At 48.8% G+C, this 15,550-nt stretch overlaps 1 non-coding gene and 1 pseudogene across 1 annotated transcript; both read left to right on the top strand.

Annotated features, from left to right (window-relative positions):
- The first annotated feature begins 2,367 nt into the window (after window positions 1-2,367).
- Window positions 2,368-2,441, top strand: TRNAT-UGU. The gene has a single exon. It is a non-coding gene; the product is annotated as a tRNA-Thr (tRNA).
- A 5,421-nt stretch (window positions 2,442-7,862) lies between these two features.
- LOC115296457 lies at window positions 7,863-8,805 on the top strand (annotated as a pseudogene).
- Window positions 8,806-15,550: the final 6,745 nt, after the last annotated feature.

Raw genomic sequence — 15,550 nt, forward strand, 5'->3', positions numbered from 1 at the left:
CTCTCCACGCCTCTCCACTCCACGAGAAGAAGGGACTTGGGCACATCACCCCGGATCGAGTTCTCAGAAGGGACAGCAGTGCTTCGGGGCCACCTCCTGGTCCATGACGTGCTGTGACTCCACAGCCGGGCCGGACTCCTTCTTTCCCAAGAGCTTCCGCTTCTCCCTGCTGACCTCAGGGCGAGCTGGCACCCTGGTCTGTGCCCACGACCGTTTGCTGGCCTGGAAACTTACCCGAAGTGCAGTCACTCCAAGTGCCAGCCATTCTTTATTCTTACAGGCCTGGGGTCCGGAGTCTGACATGGGCTTACGGGGCTAAAATTCGGAGGTGCCAGAGAGGCCTTCCTTCCAGAAGCCCCAGGGGAGAGCTCTCCTTGCCGGGACCACAGCCCTGCCTCCTGCTGGGCCCGCAGCACTCCCCTCTGCCTCTGTGGTCACATGGTCTCTGTCCCGAACCCCCCACCCCTTGTAAGGACCTCGCAGTGACCTGGAGCCCAGCAGGGGAAGTCAGGTTACTATCCCACCTCACGGTCCCTGACCACCCCGTCCTCCAAGTCCCTGTGGCCGGTAGGGTACCAAGTTCACAGGTTTGGAGTAGTGTGGAGGGGGCGGGAGATGCTGGGACACCTAACAGTCTGCCCCCTGGTTTCCGAAGCCATCCACGTGTCCCTCAGGAATAACTCCCCCCACCCCAGTACCCCCATCTCAACTCATTTCAGCGTCATTTTTTCCCCACCAACAACACCCCACTGTCTTGATCACTACGGCTTTCTAGTAAATCTGAGGCTGGGTAATGACACTCCTCAAAATTTGTTCTTTAATTTTGCGTTGGTTATTCTGAGTCATCTGTCTCTAAATACCAACTTCAGAATCGGTTTGTCAATATTCAAACTGGAGTTTGGATTGGGATTACATTGAATCTACAGGTCAGGCTGTGTTGAGTCTCGGTCTGCGGTCTGTGTGGACAGCAGGCAGGTGTTTTCAGAGTCTGCAAGTGGGGGTCACAGGGGATCCCACGGGATCCCACCCCTTCCCTGCACCCTCCCCAGGGGAGCTGGACTCCGGGTTATGCTTGCGGGATAGGCAGGGGGAGCGGGAGGGAGGGGGAGGGAGGGGGAGAAACAAGACCCAAAGTGGAGGGCCGTTGGAATTCGGTGCGCGTCGCCCGTGGGGCAGAGCCCACAGCGCGCTCCGGGCGCGTCTCGGTGTCCTGTCCCCTCCTCTCCGGCCCCAGGCCCCCGGCCGCACACCCCTCCCCCCCCCCCCGGTCCCAGGTCCCATCCCGCACGGTCGTGGCACCTTTCATTGGCGCAGGGAGACCAGGTGCCAGCTGTGCGCCGGCTCTCGGCGCCCTGGGTACGAACTCGGAGAGGGAGTGCGGGCCACCACTGGGGTGCGACCTCGGGGTGCGGGTCACCGCGGTGAGCGACCTCGGGGAAGGGAGGCTGGCCATCGTGCGGGGGGTGCGACTTCAGGGAGGGGTTGTGGGTCATCACGGGATGACACCTGGGGGGGCCGGGTCACTGCGTGGGGCGCGACCTGGGGGGACGGGGGGCGAGTCACGGTTGGGTGTGACCTGGCTGGGTGGCAGGTCACCACGGGGGCTGCGACCCGGGGAGGCGGGGAGCGGGTCACAGCTGGTTGCGAGGGGGGTGGGGCGGATCACCGCGGGGGATGCGACCTGGGGGCGTGGGTCAGGGCGCCGCGGGGCGCGACCTGGGGGACGGAGTTAGAGGAGAGAGGGCGCCAGCGTCTCCGCGAGCCGCCTGCTCAGGCCGGGCTGCGCAGGGGCGGGCAGGGCTGGGGGTCTCAGAAGCCTGAAGCCCCTCACCTTGGGAGGGTGGACCGGTGCCCAGCAAAGTTTGGGCGCGCGGGGCGCTCTCCGCCTCGCCTTCGCCGCGGCGCTGCCTCTGCGCGTCTCGGGTCGTGGAGTCGGGAGCGCGATGCGCCCGCTCGGCTGAGGTCCACACCCCGGCCTCCGGCTCCCGGCTCCTGACCCTCCCTGCAGGTCCCCGCTCGCGCGGTGCAGGGGCCACGTGCCCAGTCCCGCGCTCCGAGAGTCCTGCGGGACGTTCCTCTTTTAGACACCCCAACTTCGCACACTCGAAGGTGGAGTCCGCGTTACAGAAGAGGCGCAGCCCCCCCAAAGTGTGCTTTTGGAAGACGTCATCCCACCTGGGAGGGAGGAATGGGTGGTGTCGACTTACTGAGGGCTCTCCGCGGCCTAAGTCAGGTTTGCGGGTTATCCTTGGGCCGAAGGAAGCGCGCGAGTGCTCTTCTCCCCGGACCTGCACCTGCACCTGCACCTGCTAGAATGTGTAGTCGAAGAGCAAGGACAGACCTAGCACCGATCCCGTCGTGCGCGCGGGCTCCATGGCTTAGCTGGTTAAAGCGCCTGTCTTGTAAACAGGAGATCCTGGGTTCGAATCCCAGTGGGGCCTTGGCTTCTTCTCTTATTGATCCATTAACCCCTTCTGCTCCTTATTCTGCACTGTATTCAGTGTTACTGTAAATTCTGACACAGTCACTCAAAGCACTTGTGACTGCAAAATTATTTCTCACTCTCAGGGGCAAGTGATGTTTCTTTATGACCAAAGTGATAACAACTTTAAGAGAGGAAATCGATAAAAATGGACTTCCGGCGACTCTCAGTGCTGAGAAACACAGAAGTCGGTAACTTCCTCCTTTGCTGGCGCTCCTCCCTGTCCTCGCTTTTTGGGGGAGGGGAAGGGAGGAGAAGAGAGACAGCAAGAACGTTCCCAACTCTTAAAGCCTTTTCCGGAACTCCCATAGAAGTTAGTAGTGATTCTAAAAAACCCAGCATGATGTTGTTTTACATATGATTTTCCAAATACTACTAAATTACAAAATAGAATTTATATTTTTACATGTCTTCAGTCTTCAAGGGAGGCTTTTAGTCCCCAAGGAACTAAATAAATTGGCCCCACTGGAAACTGTACTTCAGTTCTGCCATTTAAAGCACAGAATAGTCCCACAAGGCAGTGATTCCCAAGCTGGGTGTGCAGTGAAATCACCCGGGAACTTGTTAAACTACAGTTTCTTGGGACCTATCATCCCCAGAGGTTTTAATTCTGGTTTGGTGAAGGGCCCAGAGATGTGTACTTTTAGTAAGTCCTCCAAGTGACTGTGAAGAAAGTGAATTACCTTTGCAAAACTCCAGCTTAAAATATTACAGGCATCGGTGGGCTGAGAGGGAGGTCAGCATGTGCCCCTAGCATTGTCGCGCTGGCTCACGAACATTCACTGACCTTCCTATCATCACGTTTGAATTGAGGGACATCTATAACGCTCCAGGTGTTTCCAGACTCACTCTCTCTAATCAACCCAACAATTCTGCCAGAGGTAATGAACAGCTCTTTGCTGATGAGAAAACAACCTCAGTAATGCTCACAGACTCATAGTAAGGACAAAGTTCGCTGTCAAACCCAGGCCTGTCTGTGTGACTCTAGAACCCAGAATATGTCTTCTGTTTGATTAGAGACAAGAATGAAGTCTTTGGCCACAGAGCTAAACAAAGTTAAGCGACTTAGACTGATCTCAAACCGAGTCCAATAGGTTAGGGAGCATGAGATAACTGTTGTTGTTGTTGTTTTGAGAAAATTCTTGCCCAAAGAACAACTGTTTAACTCATGTTTGGATCATGGAAGAGGAAAATGTAAAACAAAACCTCAGGAATTGATGTAAGCCATTCTCCACAAAGAACGAACAGGCCCCGTGAACAAACTGAGGCTGTCTCCTAGGCTGTATCTGCATTTGCCGTGGACAAGCTCTCCTTATCCCCTGATTCTTCCCATTTAAACAGAGCGTATTAGTCAGCGGGGCTGCTGTAACAAACTGTCACAGACAGGGTGGTTTAAACAACACAGGTTTATCTCCTCACAGCTCTGGAGGCTGAAAGTCCGAGATCAGACTTCAGTCTGCCCCTGCCCTGCTTGCACTCTGTCTGTCTCTCTCTCAAAAGTAAATAAACATAAAAAAATAAAACAAGGACAATGATAGTGCCCACCTCACAGAGTTGTGAGGAGCATTGCATGAGAACATTCATGGAAAGTGTCTAGGTCATATTAAGCTATTATCATCATGATCTTTATAACGCAATATATGCTTTCTGGAAACTGTTGGGTAAATCCTACTCTACTTGCTATCACTATGGGGCTAATGAGTGGAAGCAGTGACACCATCTATAATTGTAACCCAAACTGCAAATAAAAAACGGATGCTGTTTCTCCAGGGAGATTCACTAGCCAGGGACAGCCCCCTCCCCAGGGGCCAGTGGCGTAATGGGTGAGAGCTGGCTTTATCTGCCTTCAGTTCAGACTTGGACCCAGGCCTCAGGAAACACACTCCCCCTGCCTGCTGCATCCAGACCCTGAGTGACTCTCACGGAGGCCAAATCGTGCCGGCTCCCCTCTCCCAGGACTTTTGGGATCCAACCCTTTGCGACCTTTATCCTGACTAAGCTTCTATACCTAGAGACACCTGCTTCATACAAGTTCAAACGAGAGAGGTATGTTTGGGGGATGTCCCTTTCCAGTCATGCCAGTCAGAAGGGACGTGGGTGTTGTTCAGTTTTATTTTGTTTTGAGACAGAAAGTGAAGGTTCCAGACTTTGAAAAGATCAAGCAGGGTGAGATGCCCCCATGAGCTGAATGAATTCTCATTCTGCCAGACCACTGGCTACCATCTGCCCACTTCGGCCTCATAACTACGCCCAAGAGAGCCTGTTGTCCAGGAGACAGGGAGGACGAGAGCAGGTATCACTGAAAATCAACATTGTGAACAATGACTAAAAAATAGAAGTATTGATATGTTTTTTGGCAGGGGTGGGGATGCTGGGGGATCTTTTTACTCTTTTCCTCTGCCATTTCATATGCAGATGCAGGAACTTCCGGGCAAACTTAGTTTATTATGTTCTCTGTTTTGTTTTCAATTCACTTTTGAGAGAGAGAGAGAGAGAGAGAGAGAGAGAGAGAGAGAGAGAGAGAGAATGAGTTGGGGAGGGGCAGAGAGAGAAGGAGACACAGAATCCGAAGCAGGCTCCAGGCTCTGAGCTGTCAGCACAGAGCCCGATGCAGGGCTCGAACGGGCGAACTGCAAGATGATGACCTGAGTCGAAGTCAGACGCTTAACCTGCTGGGCCACGCAGGCGCCCCTTTCTCTGTGTTTGGAGATATGTTCCCTTCCTACTGCCTCTGCCGTGGTGTCTGTCCTTGGTACTTAAACAGCTGCAACAAGCCATCAAGCGGTCATATGACCCTTTGTGAAAGGGAAGTTGGTCAAGTTGACACAGAAGCGTCTTGGAGAAGCAGTAATCCATCCTCTGGGTCCCTCGGGGCCAATCGTTACAGGCCAAGTTAAATTTACCTTCTTTTGGGGCGCCTGGATGGCTCAGTTGGTTGAGCATCCAACTCACCTCAGGTCATGATCTCACGGTTTGTGGGTTCAAGCCCCACGTCAGGCTCTGTGCTGACAGCTCAGAGCCTGGAGCCTGCTTCAGATTCTGTCTCCCTCTCTTTCTGCCCTTCCCCTGCACATGCTGTCTCTCTCTCTTTCTTCCTCTCTCTCAAAAATAAATAAACAAAAAAATTTTTAAAAAGAAAAAAATACATTTACCTTTTCCTTAGGAAGCCTTTTTTGGTTAAATCATGTGTTCCTATCAGTCCTCACATACATGCCCCTTTTTGTTCATTAAATCTCCATTCTCTCAGCACCGCAAACCAGAACTTCAAGCTGCCCTCAACTGCTTCCTGTCCTGCACACAGATTCGGCTCTTGATGCTTTCGTGGCTGACGTTTCCCCCCCGCCCCCACCCCGGACTCCCGCAGCAGATTTCCAGGCACCCCCCAGGGCCCAGTCTCCTCCTCTTCAATCCCTCATCCCACAGCCCGAGTAAGCGTGTGGGGGGCTGCTCCCATCATGCCACAGCCCCTCTGAAAAAAGTCTTAATTTTCTCAAAGTCCTTAACCTAGTACTCAAGATTTTCCATATCCTGGACCTGTGTTATTTTTATCACCTGGTTTTCCACTGCGCCACTTTATGCAGCCTACACTGCAATAATCAGTGCGTGCTTCCGTTTACAAGAAAGAATGCGTGTCTCTCTAATGCCCTTTGCCGTCACTTAGAGATATCAAGATCCCTCTGCACCCCTTTTTATCTCACTTATGTCCAAAGTTAAGAAGTAAAATAATACTACGAACTCTCAGTGAACAGCCTACCTCATCACTCCTCACTCTTGATTCCCGTTTTCCGAGGTAACAGGTTTTCAATAAGTTGGTGTTTTCTTCTCTTCACCCATATTTCCTAATAATTAGCTTTTAGTCTATTTGGATTTTTTCACTTTAAACATGATTTGTTTAAATGAGAAATTTAACCCTTACATAACAAAGAGAGAGTGAAAGGAAGAGCAAATGAGAGGGGGGCGGAGAGAGGGAGAGAGGGAGTTCTATGCCTCAGCCTCCAAGTACTCACGCGTCCCACTGTTTAGTCACAGCAGGAATGAGGTTTATGCCTTCATGACTGTGTAAACATCAGTAACGATGGAGTCACATAATGAACCACATTTGCTTAAAACTCTCAGTTCTGTCACAGATGGTACAAAACTCCTTCTTTTATTTTTATTTTTTTCATATTTGGAGACATGCTGGTCAAACATGCTACTCTAACCCGTTCCCAAGACTTCCCGTTACTGTTGTTATGGGATTCCCCCTTATCCTGTGGGGGCGCCCGGTCTCCTGGAGTTTCTACTTGCTTGGTTTCTCCCCTGTTGTGAAATGCACAGCCTCCAGCAACTCCCTAAGAAATGGTGCCTAGAAATGACTTTTGGGGTTTTTTACATGCCTTCTAACATCTTCCTCTAACTTCACACTTGATTGCTTGGTTGTGAATAAAATTCTAGGTTAGAAATCATTTCCTTCAGAATTTTAAAATCATTGCCCTTCCCTTCTTACTTCCATGGTTGCTATCAGGAAGTTCTCTACCATTTCTGATTTATTGTACTTCATAGGCATATTTTCCCCTCGGGAAGTCTCTGGGATCCTGTCATCCTGATTTATCTGGATGCCACCTAAATCCTCATTCCAGTTCTTGGAGTCCCACTCTCTCCTCACCAGTGCCCCACCTTACAAGAGACCCGCAGAAAATTTCACCCCACTTTCTGGTGCCATTTTCCATACTTGTCAAGGTCCCTGGTTGTAAACAAAGAAAATAATTCTGATAAAAAGCAGAAAGAAGATAATGGAAGAGTGGTACTTCACAGCATCAATGTGAAAGGAGAAGAAAGGAAGGGAAGCAGGACACAGTGAAGGTCCCACTCCAGAAGGAGACTATGTCGGATCTATCCCGTAATGCTGTCACATGAGACATCAATCCGGAAGACACCTGCTCTGACAGTCCATTTTCTCCTCCTCATTCTTTTGCATCATTTTACCAAGGTTCACATCCTGTGTAGCAGTGTCTGATTGACCAAATGGAGATCACATGCACCCTTAGCTGCAAGGTTGCTTGGAGAATACACTGCCCAGGCCCCAGTGGTTTCTTTAATCACACAGAAAAGCCAGACTTATCACACAATGCTTTGATTTAGGAAAGCTATAGATATAGGTTAGATATAGATATAGATGTGAAAGTGCTTTCTCTACTGAAAGGGCTTTTCAAATGTTACTTTATAATGTTAATTATAATGGTGATATTCATTAATGGTATGATTTCTATTGAGGGTGTCCTCCATCTGTCTCACATAAAAGTATATTTTTTTCTCATGTCTTCAAAACTTCTGCTAGCTTGGGGTTTTAGAATCACCCTTATCTTCCTTGATTTTAGCAGGTATCTCTCATCAAAATTCAATGAAGCACATGAATGAGAGCTTTCCAGAGGATTTCATTCTTATGGGTTTCACCAAATACCCTTGGCTGGATCTTCCTCTCTTCTTTGCCCTCCTGATCTCCTACATGTTCACACTGTTGGGAAACATGGCTCTTATTCTGGTTTCTCAACTAGATTCCCAACTCCAAAGTCCTCTGTATTTCTTCCTCACAGACCTCTCCTGTTTGGACCTCTGTTTCGCCACCACAACTGTACCCCAAATGCTGTTCAACTTGGGGGCCCCAACAAGAACATCACTTATATAGGCTGTATGGCGCAGGCGTATATATTTCACTGGCTGGGCTGTACCGAGTGTGTCCTGCTTGGCGTCATGGCCTTAGACCGCTGCGTGGCTGTGTGCAGGCCTCTGAGGTACTCTGTCATCATGGACCACAAGCACTGCCGGCGGCTCTCCGGCACGGCCTGGCTTGTTGGTCTGGCGAATTCACTGCTGCAGTCCACCCTCACGGTCCAGCTGCCCTTGTGTGGGAACCAGGAGCTAGATCACTTCTTTTGTGAGCTGCCCGGGCTTATTAAGATGGCTTGCGTGGACACCACGATCAACGAGGCTACTTTAGCAGTGGTGGCCACCTTTCTGATAATGGGACCCCTCTCCATGATTCTCCTCTCCTACGGTTGTATTGCCCAAGCTGTATTTCGAATCCCCTCCGCTGATAGGAGACTTAGGCCTTCCACACTTGTTCATCACACTTATTGGTGGTGTCTTTATTTTATGGCCCCGGGATATACATCTACATGCAGCCGTCGGGGGACAGCCCCCAGGACCTTACCAAAGCTCTGACACTGTTTTACTGTGTCATTACTCCTATGGCCAACCCATTCATTTACACCTTGAGGAACAAAGATGTTAAAGGAGCATTGAGGAGACTTCTGAGGAGTGCCATTTTGTCCAAAAGAATATGAGGAAATGATGCTTTACTCTGAACTGAAAAGCTCTGTAATAACCTGAAATATATCCTCCTTTAAATATATCTTTCACTAGAATTGTGCTCAAAAGCCAAGTCAAGAAAACCTTCATGTGCTGTTTCCCTCCACCACTTCTGACACCACTTAATGTTGGTTTTTTCCAACGCGAGCCAATTCTCTGACACCCACTGGGTGGCCTCCGATTCAATTCAATTCTGACACTAAGTCCTCCAGTTAGCATAGACTCCACAAAGTCAGGGCTCAGTCCTGTGAAAACAGCCTCCAGCTCAGGGGTCAGTCGGAAGTCCAGGCCACCTGGACTTACAAGCTTAGTCAAGGGTTTCTACAACGCCCTCCTCAGGTTTGAGAATTGGCCTGAAGAGGATATAAAACTCAAGGAAACACTTTGCTTACTTTTCCCAGTTTGTTACTAAAACAATACAACCCGGGAAGAGCTGAGTGCAAGAGGTGCACGTGGTGAAGCTGGCAGGGAGGATGCTGGGCGGGCGCTCGTTCATCCTCAGGGCGTGAGACCTCCCCGCACCTCAGTGTGTTTACCACCCTAGAAGCTCTCCAAACCCCACTGTTTAGGGGGTTTCACGAAGGCTCCATCACATAAGCGTGATTGATGAAATAATTGGCCGTTGGTATTGATTCAATCTCCAGCCTCTTCCCCTCCCAGGAATCAATGGCGGGGCCGAAAGTCCTAATCCGCTAATCCAGGTTGTTCCTCTGGCAGTCAGCCCCTTCCTGCTGAGGCCTTTTAGGGCTCACCAAAATTCACCTTGTTAGGATGAATTCAAGTATGACTGGAAGGGCTTGTTCTGAATAATAAAAGATGCTCCTATCACCCCTATTACTCAGGAAATTCCAAGTTCTGGGTCAGGAACTGGGGACAAAGACCAAATATATATTTCTTTTTTTTTTAATTGTTTATTTTTGGGAGACAGAGACAGAGTGTAAGCAGGGGAGGGGCAGAGAGGGAGGGAGTCACAGAATCTGAAGCTGTGCTGACAGCTGAGAGCCTGACGTGGGGACTGAACCCACAAATTGTGGGATCATGACCTGGGCTGAAGTCGGACGCTCAACTAACTGAGCCACCCAGGCGCCCTCCAAGTATATATTTCTTATTCTCACACTTTTCTCATGAAAATAAGCGCCTTAATAAAAAAAACCCACCTTTACAAGAGGTGTTGTTAATGACAGCAAATTAAATGTGAATCAAAAAGTTTGTATGGGAACTACTTAATTTCGGTCTATTCTTCATAGCATAAATTACGACAAATTATATTTGAATCAAAAAGTTAACATTTTTGAGGCACCTGGGTGGCTCAGTCAGTTAAGCATCAGACGTCAGTTCAGGTCATGATCTCACAGTTTGTGAGTTTAAGCCCCACATTGGGTTCTGTGCTGACAGCTCTGGGCTTGGAGCCTGGGCCTGCTTCAGATTTGGTTTCTCTCTCTCTTTCTGCTCCCCCATTCATACTCTGCCTATCTCTCTCTCAAAAATAAATACACATTAAAACTTTTTTAAAAAGCTAACATTTAAAAAATGTTTTCATTAAAAATAAAATATTTTCCTGTCACACTTGTAGAAGGGAATTGCATTTCTGACAATTGAATAAATGGAAAGTAAGACCAAACAAGATGAACAGAAATGACAAAGATGTGTATAATAAAATACAAAAAGTAAAACTGTAGTTTTTAAGTGTAGCCAGTGTTATGTTTTTTCAATAGCAAGTATTTTCTAAACAAAATATATCATGAATATATTACCTGCAATCACTAAATAAGTAACAGCTAAGAGATAAATATACAGATACTTCATGTATGGGGAAGCATAGAACAATATACTGTTATCTGAAGAAAATTGGTCTTACAAACAAGTTTTTAAAAATGCAGACAAGCCCGCGCCGGGCTCTGTGCTGACAGCTAGCTCAGAGCCTGGAGCCTGCTTCAGATTCGGTGTCTCCCTCTCTCTCTGACCCTACCCTGCTCACACTGTCTCTCTCTCTCTCAAAAATAAATAAAAACATTAAAATAAATAAATAAAAATGCAGACAAGGTTGCAAATTGACATGGGTTCATGGCTCCTTCTGCTAATACAAGCTGGGAAATGTGAAAGATGTATGAAAGAAGTTGATAGATCTTAGAAAATAATATTTTTTAACATGAGAAGTAGTTTGGAATATGGAAATTAGCTTAGTGCTGTTACTTGGAGGACACTGCCACCCTGGAGAAACAGCTTTGAGGGCGAAGCTGGAGGACAGTCTTGGGAAAACCTCTTGCCCAGGTGACATGAGGGGATTGTTGTCCTCGTTTTGGAATAGCTGTATCGTCTGTTGCTCTTTGAGACATGACGTGGTTACAGCCTTTTGGAAAGCAATCTAACAGCATCTGTTATTATTAAAGATATATATTCTTCTACCCAGCAATTTTACTTGTGAGAATGTAGCCCCTAGAAATAAAACCATCTGTGAGGAGAGCATGCATAAGAATAAATGTTGCAGACTTGTTCATTATAACAAAAAAATAGAAATATTACTTAGCAGGAGCCTAGGGGGCTCAGTCTCACAGTTGTGGGATGGAACCCTGCACTGAGCTCTGCATTGACAGTGGGAAGCCTGCTTAGGATTCTCTCTCTCCCTTTCTCTGTCCCTTCCCCTCATGCTTTCTCTCTCTTTCAAAATAAATAAACATTAAAACAAAAAGAAATATATTTTAGTATGCCTATTGATAGCAAATTAGCTACTAAAATAAATGCCTTAAGGGGCGCCTGGGTGGCTTAGTTGGTAAAGCATCCGACTTCAGTTCAGGTCATAATCTCGTGGTCTGTGGGTTCAAGCCCCACATTGGGCTCTGTGCTGACAGCTCAGAGCCTGGAGCCTGCTTCAGATTCTGTGTCTCCCTCTCTCTCTGATCCTCCCCTGCTCATGCTGTCTCTCTCTCTCTCTCTCAAAAATAAATAAAACATTAAAAAAATAAAATAAATGCCTTAAGACCTTTAAAAATAATATCTAAAAAGTATTCCAGATGACTTGGAAGGCTCTACCTGGCTGTAGGGGCTCTTTACACATGACAACTGTCTGATATGTGTACTGTTATTCTTATTTACAGATATGAAAACGAGGCACACAGAGATTTAGTAACTGGATCCCGTAAGGGCCAAAGTCAGGCTGCCCCAAGATGGGCCTCCCAGGCTTGAATACTATTTTGAGTTAAAAAGCAATTGAAACCCAGTAGATTCTGGAAAAGCTCTTTATCGCCCCCACAATTACCTAAAAAGAATTCAGGTGGAGGAGCGGCTCCTGGAAGAGAGCGGTCGCCATGGACAACCACACTACGGTATGAAGCAAGCTTCGTGGACAGAGGGGAGGCTAGCAAGGCCTCTTTGGTCAAGGTCTTCTATGTCCCACTGTTCCTGAGTGGCCGTGAAAATGTTTGTTTACCAGACATGAACTCCTTTTCATCCTCCAGCGAACTGCACTCTTTCCCTTTGAGTCTCAGACCCTGACCCCCTCTCCTTAGTTGAGGATGACATATATGCCTCATTTTGCTAGTCTTTGGAATTTCATATCTGTGTGGCTTCCTCTCACGTAGACTATTAAATTTGATGTTCTCCCTTCAATCTGTCCGTTTCTGAGGTGCGCTGTAAGGATCTTTAGGGGAACGGGTATTCTTGCTCCTCCACAATCCATAGCACAAAACTAACATTTCCACGTGACGCTCAGAAATCGACCCGCTAAGCATCATGGCCTTTTTGTAACTGCATATGAATGTGTGCCTATATATGACCGTACGAGTCGGGAGGAAAATGCGGGAGAGCGCAAACTGGGAGGACACGCACGGGGACGAGCGGAAGTGCAGACTTAGAGATGGCAGAAGGTGGAGAGAGGACGAGAAAACCAGGAGGGGCGGGCAGGAGGGATAACAAAATCAGCATCTCCAGAACGACGGTCATTTCCGGATCAGCCGGGTGTGTTGACCCGGCAGAGCGTTGGTTCGCTGCCAATTCCGGGGCCACGCGAAGCCACCTGCGACGAGACGCAGCCATTCCGGCCGGCGGGAGCCACAGAGACGAAGACTCCTAGAGAGGCACGGCGCACTTCCGGGTGTGGGCGGCCGGAAGTAGGGTTTGGGGCTTCCGGCCGAGTGGGCCCAATCTCCGAGACTTCGCTCCGGCCCCCTGGCGTGGGGCGTGAGGCCCCGCGTGCGGTCCGGGCGCTGGGGGCGGGGGTCCTGGTGCCCCGCGGAGTGCGTCCCGGCGGCTTCCCTCCCCAGGGCCCGCCCGCGTGTCAGAGGGGGTCCGGTGCGCTGCGCGGTCTGTGCAGTAGGCCAAGCCTGCCTGGGATTCCCTCTCTGCCTTTCCCTGTCTCTCCCCATCTGTGTGAGCTCTCCCTCGCTCTTTCTCAAGATAAACAAACAAACATTTTTTTTTTAAGTTACATTGAAGAGGATTTAATTGGAGTGAGCACAGGAAAGATTCCTAAGAAAAAGATTATTCCCTTAATTTCCAAACTAGTCATAGAAATTTCCATTACCTAGTAATAACAATAAAAATAACTTCCGTTACAAAGAATGTCAAATCTTCAAATCATCTACGCCAGTCACTGTTAGCAAAACTTCAAAAAGATTTTCTGTCGTGTTTTTCTTAAAAGTGTTCTGGGCAGCCTTTAATTGTACATGTATATATATTTTTTAACTGGGGGCAGTATTTTTTAATCTTCACATTAGACTACATTTTATGAAGGGGAGTCTTCTTGCAGCAGAGAGCCATCTTCGGGGACCGCCCAGCCGAGAGGAAGTGGCTACAGATCTTATCATCCAGGATGGACAAGGAAGACCAGAGATAGTAAAGGTGGAGGAAGATCACCTTTATGTACAAGAAACTTACTTGCAGCGGAACAGCCAGTCCAGCCAGGTCTTTCCCCAGCGCTGCAGGCGCTTCTGCTACCGGGAGACCCCTGGACCCAAGGGGGCGCTGCGCCGGCTCCGCGAGCTGTGCCGCCAGCGGCTGCGGCCGGGAAATACACACCAAGGAGCAGATCCTGGAGCTGCTGGTGCTGGAGCAGTTCCTGACCATCCGAGCAGCATCCGGAGAGGGGGGGAGCAGGGGGAAGCTGCGCTGGAGGACCTGGACAGGGAGCTGGACGAGCCGGGAGAGCAGGTGGGAAGAGGAGGCAGATTCTGTGGTGACAAAATGCAGCGTTTACTGGTTAGGTCGATAGGAAAGCAGTGAGGGCAGCCGTGAGCTTCCATCCGCGTCCTTCATCATTGTTTCTGTTCCTCTTCCTGCCTCATCTCTCCTTCTAAGCCTGTTGAGCCCCTTTCACTGCCCTGTCTCCATGGGCCGTGCTTCCCAAGGTTTTACGTCCAATTCTTCCCAAGCCCCTGGTCCCTCGTTGTCCCCAGGGTGCATCCCAGGCACATGGACAGGAAGTGCTCTGGGAGGAAGTGACGTCCCTGGGAGCTGCCTGCCAGTCAGCACGTGATCAGCTCCAGCACATGGAGACCCCGCTTGAGCATAACTCTCTGGAACCCCATTCCCTGCAAGAGGGCGGTGCGGAGAAAGAGGAGAGTTCGTGTGGGAAGGTGGATCAGGGCAGCCGGCGCCTGCTCGGCCCATCACAGCCGTGCTTTACAGCTTAGTCACGGGTGCCTCACTCTCATCCGAATCCGCACTGGCTTATCTGCCTCTCTATTTACAGAGTATAACCGTCATTCTTGGCCTTTTAAGCAAAAGATTTTTATTTCATTTTATTTTTCTCATACTCATCTTTGCTTTTCATTAAGGCTTGAAATTATCACACCCTTCAGTGGCTTATACCATCTCTCCTTTGTGATCTTTACAATGGCCTCCTCACGGTCTTGCCTTAGCCTCTGTCTCTAAGTCTTTTCTGCCCCTCAGGATGGAGCCACCTTTGAACCTTTCACTTTGACTGCTTCTGTCTTCTTCCACGTTAAGTTCCCTCCTGTTTTCATGCCCACGCCTTCCACTGCCTCTTGCTGAGTCTACATTCCATCCTTTCCCTTCCTGCACTCTCCACATGTCAGGAAAAGCTTCCCACTTACAGAGCTTCCTGACCCCTTTTTACATCCTGATCCCCTTCACCATCTCCAGAAAATAGCAATAAGTGAACAGAACAGCCAAGAAATCAGACCTGTTCTTGTATTTCCTTTGAATTGAGGTAGAAATCTTCATCTTAATGAGTTTGGTGGGACATTTATCTCCCTCAGGCCGAATTTCACAAAAACTATTTTTCTGTTGTGTTCACAAAGCAATACTGATCTTGGTTAATGTATATAATGCTATAATTGAAATTCAATAGAGTTTGCTTTTTTAATTTTTTTAAACATTTTCATTTATGTTTGAGAGACAGAGCACAAGCAGGAGAGGGGCAGAGAGAGAGGGAGACCCAGAATCCAAAGCAGGCTCCAGGCTCTGAGCTGTCAGAATCTACAGAGGCAGGACCAGTTTTTGGAGGACCCACCTTGCAGACCTTCAGGAATGCAAGGACAGGTCTGGTGGACATCAAGGAAATTCAGACGAAGGAGAACCACACAGATGTGATCAGTGTGGGAAAAGCTTCATGCACAGCATGTCTTCTTGGATATCAGAGAATCCACACCGGGGAAAAGCCTTTTCAGTGGAAAGAGTGTGGAGAGCCATTAGGCAAAAACACAAGGCCTTTTTTAAATGTTTTATTTATTTTTGATAGAGACAGAGCATGAGAGGGGGAGG

This window comes from Suricata suricatta, chromosome 7 (genome assembly GCF_006229205.1).
Source record: "Suricata suricatta isolate VVHF042 chromosome 7, meerkat_22Aug2017_6uvM2_HiC, whole genome shotgun sequence".
Classification (NCBI taxonomy): Eukaryota; Metazoa; Chordata; class Mammalia; order Carnivora; family Herpestidae; genus Suricata; species Suricata suricatta.